The 8,484-nt window shown below is 39.6% G+C and overlaps 1 pseudogene; it reads left to right on the top strand.

The window, feature by feature from the left end:
• The first annotated feature begins 6,766 nt into the window (after window positions 1–6,766).
• Window positions 6,767–8,337, top strand: LOC101705919 (selenide, water dikinase 1-like; annotated as a pseudogene).
• The last annotated feature ends 147 nt before the right edge of the window (window positions 8,338–8,484 follow it).

Below are 8,484 nucleotides of genomic sequence, written 5' to 3'. Positions count from 1 at the left end.
TTTCCTCTACATGAATGACTCACTGAGAGAGAAATAGGGCAAATAATTCCTTTCACAATAGCATCCAAAAAACTGAAATACCTAGGAATCATCCAAATGAAAGAAATCAAAGACCTCTTCTCTGAAAAGGCACTCTGAAAAGAGAGATTGAAGATGATATCAGAAAATGGACAGACATCCCCTGCTCCTGGGTAGGAAGGATTAATATAGTGAAAATGGCCATACTTCCAAAACTGCTATATAGATTTAATGCAATTCCAATTGAGATCCCAGCAACATACTTCATGGACTTCATACAAAAGAATCCCAAAATTAATTTGGAAGAAGAACAGACCCAGAATATCAAAAGTAATTCTAGGTAACAGAGACATGGCAGGGGGTATCACAATCCCCAACCTGCAACTATACTACAAAAACACTGTGATAAAAACAGCATGGTACTGGCAAAGAAACACACCTGAGGACCAGTGGAACAGATTAGAAGATGCAGAAACAACGCCAGACACACTCAGCCATCTCATTTTCAATAAAGGAGCCAAGCACCCTCCCTGGAGGAAAGATAACCTCTTTAATAAATGGTGCTGGAAAAATTGGGTTTCAACTTGCCAAAGACTAAAACTAGACCTATATCTCTCACCATGCACTAAACTGAAATCAAAATGGATTAAAGATCTAAATATTAAAATAGAAACTCTGAACCAGTTGGAACAGAGGTTAGGTAGAACCCTTGAAGATATTGGTGTAGGAAAAGATTTTATGAACAAAACCTCAGTTGCCTGTGAAATAGCACAAATAATCAACAAGTGGGATCTCTTCTTATTAAAACGCTTCTGCACTGCAAGAGAAACCAACAGCAGTGCAAAGAGACAACCCACAATGTGGGAAAAAATCTTCACTTGCTCTTCCTCAAACAAAGGTCTACTATCTCGAATCTATAAAGAACTTAAAAAGATCAGACCTCCCCAATTTAAAGACCCAATCTGAAAATGGGCATCTGAAATGAACAGATATTTCTCAGACAAAGAAGTAGAAATAGCAAATAAATACATGAAAAAATGTTCCACATCACTGGTCATTCGAGAGATGCAAATGAAAACAACGCTGAGATTCCACTTCACTCCAGAAAGAATGGTTGCTATCATGAAATCAACTAATAACAAATGCTGGTGGGGCTGTGGGGAAAGAGGAACCCTGCTCCACTGCTGGTAGATGTGTAGACTGGTGCAACCACTGTGGAAATCAGTATGGAGATACCTCAAAGAACTAGGACTGGAAGTCTCATTTGACCCTGCTATTCCACTGCTGGGGATCTTCCCCAAAGAATTAAAAGAATCATACCACAGTGATATATGTACACCCATGTTCATAGCAGCACAGTTTGTGATAGCTAAAACTTGGAAACAGCCCAAATGCCCATCAACTGGAGACTGGATGAAGAAAATGTGGTTTTTTAATAAAATGGAATACTACTCCGCCATAAAAAATGAGAAATTAGAGACATTTATAGCTAAGTGGATGCACATTGAGGCAATACTCTTAAGTGAAATAAATAGGACACACATGCATAAACACCAAATAGTTTCTCTGTTGTGAGAAACTGAAAGTGTAAATAAGGACTAAATGTATAATAGGTCATGTGAAATAGGAAGAAAAGGGGCAAAGGGGAAGGAAGTGGGAGGGCTAGGGGAAAGGATAGAAGGGAATGGGATCAATATGAGAAAATGGAAAAATAGGAACAAAATCTTTGTAAATAGGGAGGACTGGAAGGGTTGAAGGGAGGGCTGGGCAAGGGTGAAAAATAAGAACCAAGAGAGACTATGTAAAGGTGCAAATTTCCAATGATGAATGTCATTATATTGTATCCCTAAAATGTACCAATGATTAGAATGAATAATTGATAATGTAAATTAGGAAGAAAAGTTCCAAAGGGGTAGGGGTAGTGGGAGGGGCAGGGGAAAGGAAAGAAGGGAAAGGAAAAATGATAAGAAATGGAAAAAATGGAAATAAAGTCTTTGTAAATAGGGAAGGGTGGAGGGCAGGAAGGGAGGGCTAGGAATGGGGAGAAAATAAGAACCAAGATGCATCATGTAAAGGTACAATTCCCAATGAGAAATTAATTGTGTTGTATACCTACAATGTACCAATAAAAGCATTTAATACAAAAAAAAAGTATACTGGGGATTTAGCTTAGTGGTTCCAGTGCCTGCCTTGTAAGTGCAAGGTCCCAAGTTTGATCCCTGGTACCCCCTCAAAAAATAAATTAATTAAATAAAATAAATAAAAAGTATAGTCAAGTGTCAAGACAGCAGAGCAGAAGCAGTCAACAGTTTACAGTCTCTTTGTGACCTGGAATTGAGACATCTGGAAAACAGATACTCAGTGAGAAGAAAGAGAAGATGTTGGGGAATCAAGTAATAGGTAACAGGAAGATCACTATCACACAAACACAGGAAGATAGCATAGAGAAAGGAGTAAAGCAGTCTGCAATGCCAACCGTGGTTTCCTGAAAGAAGGGGAACTTGACTCTGAGTACCGGGTAAGTCCAGGAAGGGCCAGCAGCTCCACTGATAATAGACCAGGAAAAAACTATGGTTATTGTAAGCTATAAATATAGCATAGAATTTTACTCTGATAATGACTCCTAGTTTTTTATTATTTAACACTTTGCTTATTTTTATTTTTTTATAGTACATGTTTGTAATACATGTTTACATTCATTTTGGGAATTGATACATTCGCATACTATGAAAGTGATTCCTCTTTCATGGCAGGCTGGCTTTGGAAAAGAAATCTACAGCAGCACTTGCCATATCTCAGAGTGGTAAGACCAGAAACCATTTTGAGAGAGGGCTTGTTTGAGACTGAGCTCTTCCAGGGGTCAAAAGTCACAGAACCACACTTCAGGGTCCCTGGGGACACCATGCCACAGTGACCGGGTAAGAGATAACCAAAGTCAGTTGTGGGGTGGTCTAGGCACAGACTCCCCAAGAAACTTAAGTAGCAGGAAGATCAGGCTGTGGAGAACATGGGGCATTGCTCTCTGTGGTGAGGAATCAGGCCCATCACATGTAATTTTCTGAAAGGATTGGGTCGGAAAGCACCATGCCTGAGCTAGAAGATTGCTTGGTCCCTCTTATTACCCTCTTCCAGCACGGAACTCAGTGGTCTGTTTTCCCCAACTGTCAGTGTGTTTGGGGATATACTTGTGGTTGGATATTTGCCATGTCCCAGGGTGCAGAGACAAGAGGTTCTCTGGAGCAAGTGGGGCACCCCATTAGCTCACAAATCACAAAGTTATTGGGGGTAGCAGTACTTGGGGGTGCACAGATGGGCATAAACAAACACTAAAAGTCTTTGGAGTGAATACAGCCCCAAAGCAGACAGCATACCATTGACTGGCCCCACAGTGGGAAAGTCAGGGTAGGGCTCAGCATTCACATAGCAACACCTGTTAAGTAGGTGTAGACACACAGGACCCACTTGGAACTCACTATTCTTCTGTGCCTGGAGGATTCCAATACTACAGATCTTGGACACAAACTACCTATCCAAACACCTTAGCATAAATTTTTCTGGTCTCATTTTTCTTTTTCTTTGTTTCTTCTCTATCCCCCTCTTTTATTTTCTTCTTTCCTTTCTTCTTTTTACTGGTGTTTTTCTTGTTTGCTGTGTTTTCTAGTTATTTTACCTAAATAAATATATATATATATATTTATATATGTATATATATATATTTTTGAGATAGAGTCTAGCTATGTAGTTCAGGTTGGCCTTGAACTCCTGGTGATCCTCCTGCCTCACTCTCCCAAGTACTGGATTATAGGCGCACATCACCATGCTCTGTAATGTTTTAATTCTTTAATTGGGTTTTCATTTCACTTTTTTCTTCCTTCTTGAATTTTCTTTTATTAAAAAAATTTATTTCTTCTATTTTTCCCTTTCCCTATACCATCATCATCATCATCGTCATCATTGTTGTCATTGTCATCATCATCATCACCATCACTTATGTGTATGCATGTGTGTGTATTACAAGAAAATAGAAAAAGAGACTTCATAGTGAACTATATCCCCAGCCCCATAGCCCCATGTTTTTTTGAGACAGGTTTTGCTAAGTTGCTAAGTTTCCCTGGCTGGGATTGAACTTGCAATTCTCTTGCCTCATCCTGCCACAGTGCTAGAACTATAGGTGCAGAGGACTGTAATATTGATTATACCCAAGGCAGGCTATAACAAGTTAATCCCACAATTGGCTTGTTTATAGAAGTGAGTCTGGCTGAAGCCTATGTGCCAAGGTCAGAGTAACTTGCACCCAAATTCCGTTCCCACAACTCAAACCTTCAGACTAGAAAGACAATGTTCCAATTACAATCATATATTTTGTCTATTCCTAAGTCAAGAATGCTTTGTCTTGTCCTTTCTGAGTCTTGTTTACATTAATTTCCATAGAAAACACATGTTGACGTTACCTGAATGGATTGCCAGTAAAAGTCAGTGCCTGGGACTGTCCAGGGCCTTTGTCGGCTGCACCAGCATTGGTCGTCCTGGCACCCCACTTTCTCTCTCTTAGTTCTGTCTCTTAGTGTATTTTCATTCTCAGGCCTGTGTCACACACTGGGCAGGTGGGTACTGGAACCTGACTACAGGGGTCTCCAGCAATAGGCATATGCCATAATGCTTGACTCATTATTACTATTATTATTATCTTTTTTTTTTTTTGGTACTGGGGATCAAACTTGGGTCCTTGCACTTGTGAGGCAGGCGGCAACACCACTGAGCTAAATTCCTGGCCCATTATTATCAATTTTTAACCATTTTTAGTAACTCATGGAACGTTAAAATAGATTATATGTTAGGTTATAAACTAAGTCTTAACAAATATAAAAAATTGAAATAATTTATTGCACCTTATCTCATCATAATGGAATGAAAGTAAAAATCAACAGCAAGAGATGCTATACAAGAACATAGTGAACAATTCACTTTTGAACAATCAGGGAATCATTGAATAAATTGAGAGGGAGATTAAAATATTCCTAGAATCAAATGAAAAAGGAAACAATGCACATAATCCCTAGGATACAGCAAACGCAGCTCCAAGAGAGAAGTTTATAGCTATGAGTGCATACTCAGAAACTCACAAAGAGCTCAAATAAATAACCTAATAATGCATCTCAAAGTGTTACAAAAAGGACAAACCAATACCAAATACAACAGAAGGAAATAGATAATAAATATATGAGCGGAAATTAATGAAATAGAACAATGCATAGGATCAATACAACACAGAGTTGGTTCTTCAAAAAATATAAGCAGACTGATAAATCTTTAGATAAACTAACCAAAAGAAAGAGAAAACCCAAATCAATACAATTAGACGTGAAAAGGCGGGGAGGTAAAACAGACAGCACTGAATTGCAGAGGATCATTTGGAACTTTTTGGAAAAGCTATAGTTTAATAACATTTGGGGGAAATCTAGAAGAAATGGATACATTTTTAAACATGTGTATCCTACCAAAATTGAACCAAGAGTATATAAAAGCCTAAAAAATCAATAACATGCAACAAAATAGAAATAGTAAAAAAAAAAAATCTCCCAACAAAGAAAAGCCCATGATCAAATGGGTTTACTGTTGAAATTTATCAGACCATTAAAGAAGAAATAACATCAATTCTTCTCAAACTATATCATGAAATACAAAGGGAAAGAACAATTCTAAATTCATTTTATGAGGTCAACATCACTCTGACACTAAAACCAGACAAAGACACAACAACAACAACAACAAAACTCTATACCAATAACCTTGTTGACCATAGATGCAAAAATCCTCTATATGATTCTTGCAAACAGAATTCCACAACGCATTAAAAGATCATATACCATGATCAATCTGATTTCATCTCAGTTTTTTAACACATAAGTACATAAATCAATAAATATAATATATCACATAAATACAACCAAGAATAAATATCATGTGATCATCTCAATTTACAGAAAAAGCTTTCAACAAATTCAACATACTTTCATGATTAAAACCCTGAAGAACTCAGTATGATTATACCTCAGTCAGGCATGGTTGCGGACTCCTATAAACCTAGCACTCAGGAGGCTGAGGCAAGAGAATTGCGACCAGTTCAAGGTCAGCCTGGGCTACATAGTGAGTTCCAGACCAGTCTGAACTACATAGCAAGGCCCTGTCTCAAAAAAAAAAATTGTACTTCAATCCTCAATATAGCGAAGGCTGCATATGACAGACCCACAGTCAATAGCATTCTGAATGGGGAAAAACTGAATCTAAAGTAAGTAATGAGGCAAGAATAGCCACTCTAACCCTTGAGGCAGAGCTGGCAGAAGCACAGCACCCCAGTTCCCAGGCCAAGTCCCCTGTGGCACCCAGGGGGCAACAGTTTTATTCAGGCTTTCCCAAAGGGAGCCTAAAGTGCCCCAGTGCATTTTGGGAACATCTCCAGCTCATTTTCAGGAGGAGGCAGATGGCGAAAAGTGAACCAGTGTATCAGAAGTAGGGAACCCAGCTCACAATAAGGAAGGGGAGGGGCTGAATTGTGGGGAGTGTGGGCCCCAGAACTATGTCTACATGAAGTCTTTTAACCTAGAAAATTATGAATTGGATAAAAGCTTCCAGCTAACCAGGTTCACTGAACTGAGGGGTATGGGATGCAAAGTGCCCCAAGATAACCTGCAGAAATTGTTGAGTCCTTACAAGAGAACCACTTCTAAGAACATGAGCAGTTTGGCCAAGACCTGGCATCAGAATGGATACTTATGTCATTCTTTTGAGGCATGGTGGTCTTTCCTTGCTTCAGACCATGGGTTACATTGGGTTACATTTATCCTATTCTACATAACAGGTGGGATAGTATGTGTAAATGTCCTCAGTGACCTCTGCACAACAGGAATCTTAGAATGTGACAGTGTGCTGATCCTTCTTGGAGTCAGTAATAAAATGACTGTCAGGGAAAGGGATAAAGTGATATGTCTAATTATAAAATGTTTTAAAGATACAGCAGAGGAAGGAACATCTGAAATATGTGGCCAAATAATATTAAATCCCTGATTGCTCTGAGAGGATTCACTACAACTGTCGACCAACTCAATGCATTTATCATGCCAAGACAATGCAGTACTAGGATTTGGGCTTGTGTTGACAAAACCCCTGGGAACAAAAGCTGATGTCTCTGTGTACCTGTCGCTGGATATTCCTGAAACATGGAATAAAATTGAGCTAGTGGTCACCCAAGAAGATGTGGAGTTGGCATACCAAGAAGCAATGATGAATGTAGCACAGCTCAACAGAACAGCTGCAGGATTCATGCATGTGTTCAGTGCCCCTGCAATGACCAACATCGTGGGCTTCAGGATTTTGGGCTAAATGCAAAAAACTGACCAAGCAGCAGAGGAATGAGATGTTGTTTGTGATTTACAACCTTCTTATGCTAGTTAAAATGGCTGTTGTGAACAAGGCTTGTGGAAACATGTTCAACCTCATGCATGGGACCTGCCCAAAGACATCAAGAGAGGCCTTCTAAGCTGTTTACTATGTCAGCAAGCAACTCAGTTCTAGGCATAGATAAAGTCCCCTAAATACAGTGTTGGTCACCAAACATGGATTATTTGGATTGTAGAAAAGGGCAACTATTTCTAATCTGCCCCACGGTAGTGGCAGATTAGAGGGACATAGACAAAAGCCTAGATGACTAACACTGTAAAATCATCACATGCTTATCTGTGGGTGATGATTGTAAAATCACGTACCACGTACTTGAAAAATGTACCCTACTGTATTCCTTTGAAAATGTTACTCACATTTGCTGCATGCTTAAAAAATCCCCAGCTGACCTTGTCCCCTTCCCAGAAACAAAGTCTAAGACCCTGATTGGCCTAAACCACACCAATCAGTGAAACAGTTATTTTTAGAAACCAGCTTACCCCTTTAAGTATGAAGTACGCCTCAAACCCACTAGACATCCCAAGCAGGATGCCCCCTACCTTGTAGCACCACTCTGCTGTTAAGCTAGCTTTCCTTCTGCTTCCTCTGCATTTGCCCCACTTTGAATAAACTCTTTGCACCATATCTTGACACCCCCCTCCCCGCCCCCCCCCCGTTTTCCGCTAAGAGCCTCACTTCATTCTTTGCCAGAGTGACAATGAGGACCCAAAGAGAGGAGGAGGGTCACTACAGGGGACGCCTACCTCCCTCCAGGCCCCTGCTGGATGCAACACCAGAATCTTAGACAAGCCCCAGATCATTAAAGCAGCACCATTAGTGGCCACTCAAAATGTGAATCCCGCACCTGGTGCTGTCTCTTAATCTAGACAGAAATAGCTATTTGGTTTGCTATTTGTTTTTAAATAGATCTATTTCCTTTATCATTGCTTCGATTAGACTATAAGCAACAACAAAAATCTCATTGTATCTACACATCTGGTGACTTTAGGTTGGTTTGTAAGTGGATAC

This window comes from Heterocephalus glaber, unplaced genomic scaffold (assembly GCF_053883595.1).
Source record: "Heterocephalus glaber isolate CG9 unplaced genomic scaffold, H.glaber_assembly_v1.0 deba00001428, whole genome shotgun sequence".
NCBI classification, from domain to species: domain Eukaryota; kingdom Metazoa; phylum Chordata; class Mammalia; order Rodentia; family Bathyergidae; genus Heterocephalus; species Heterocephalus glaber.
Note: the sequence above shows the minus strand (reverse complement) of the source record. Positions and strands in the feature narration are given on the sequence as shown.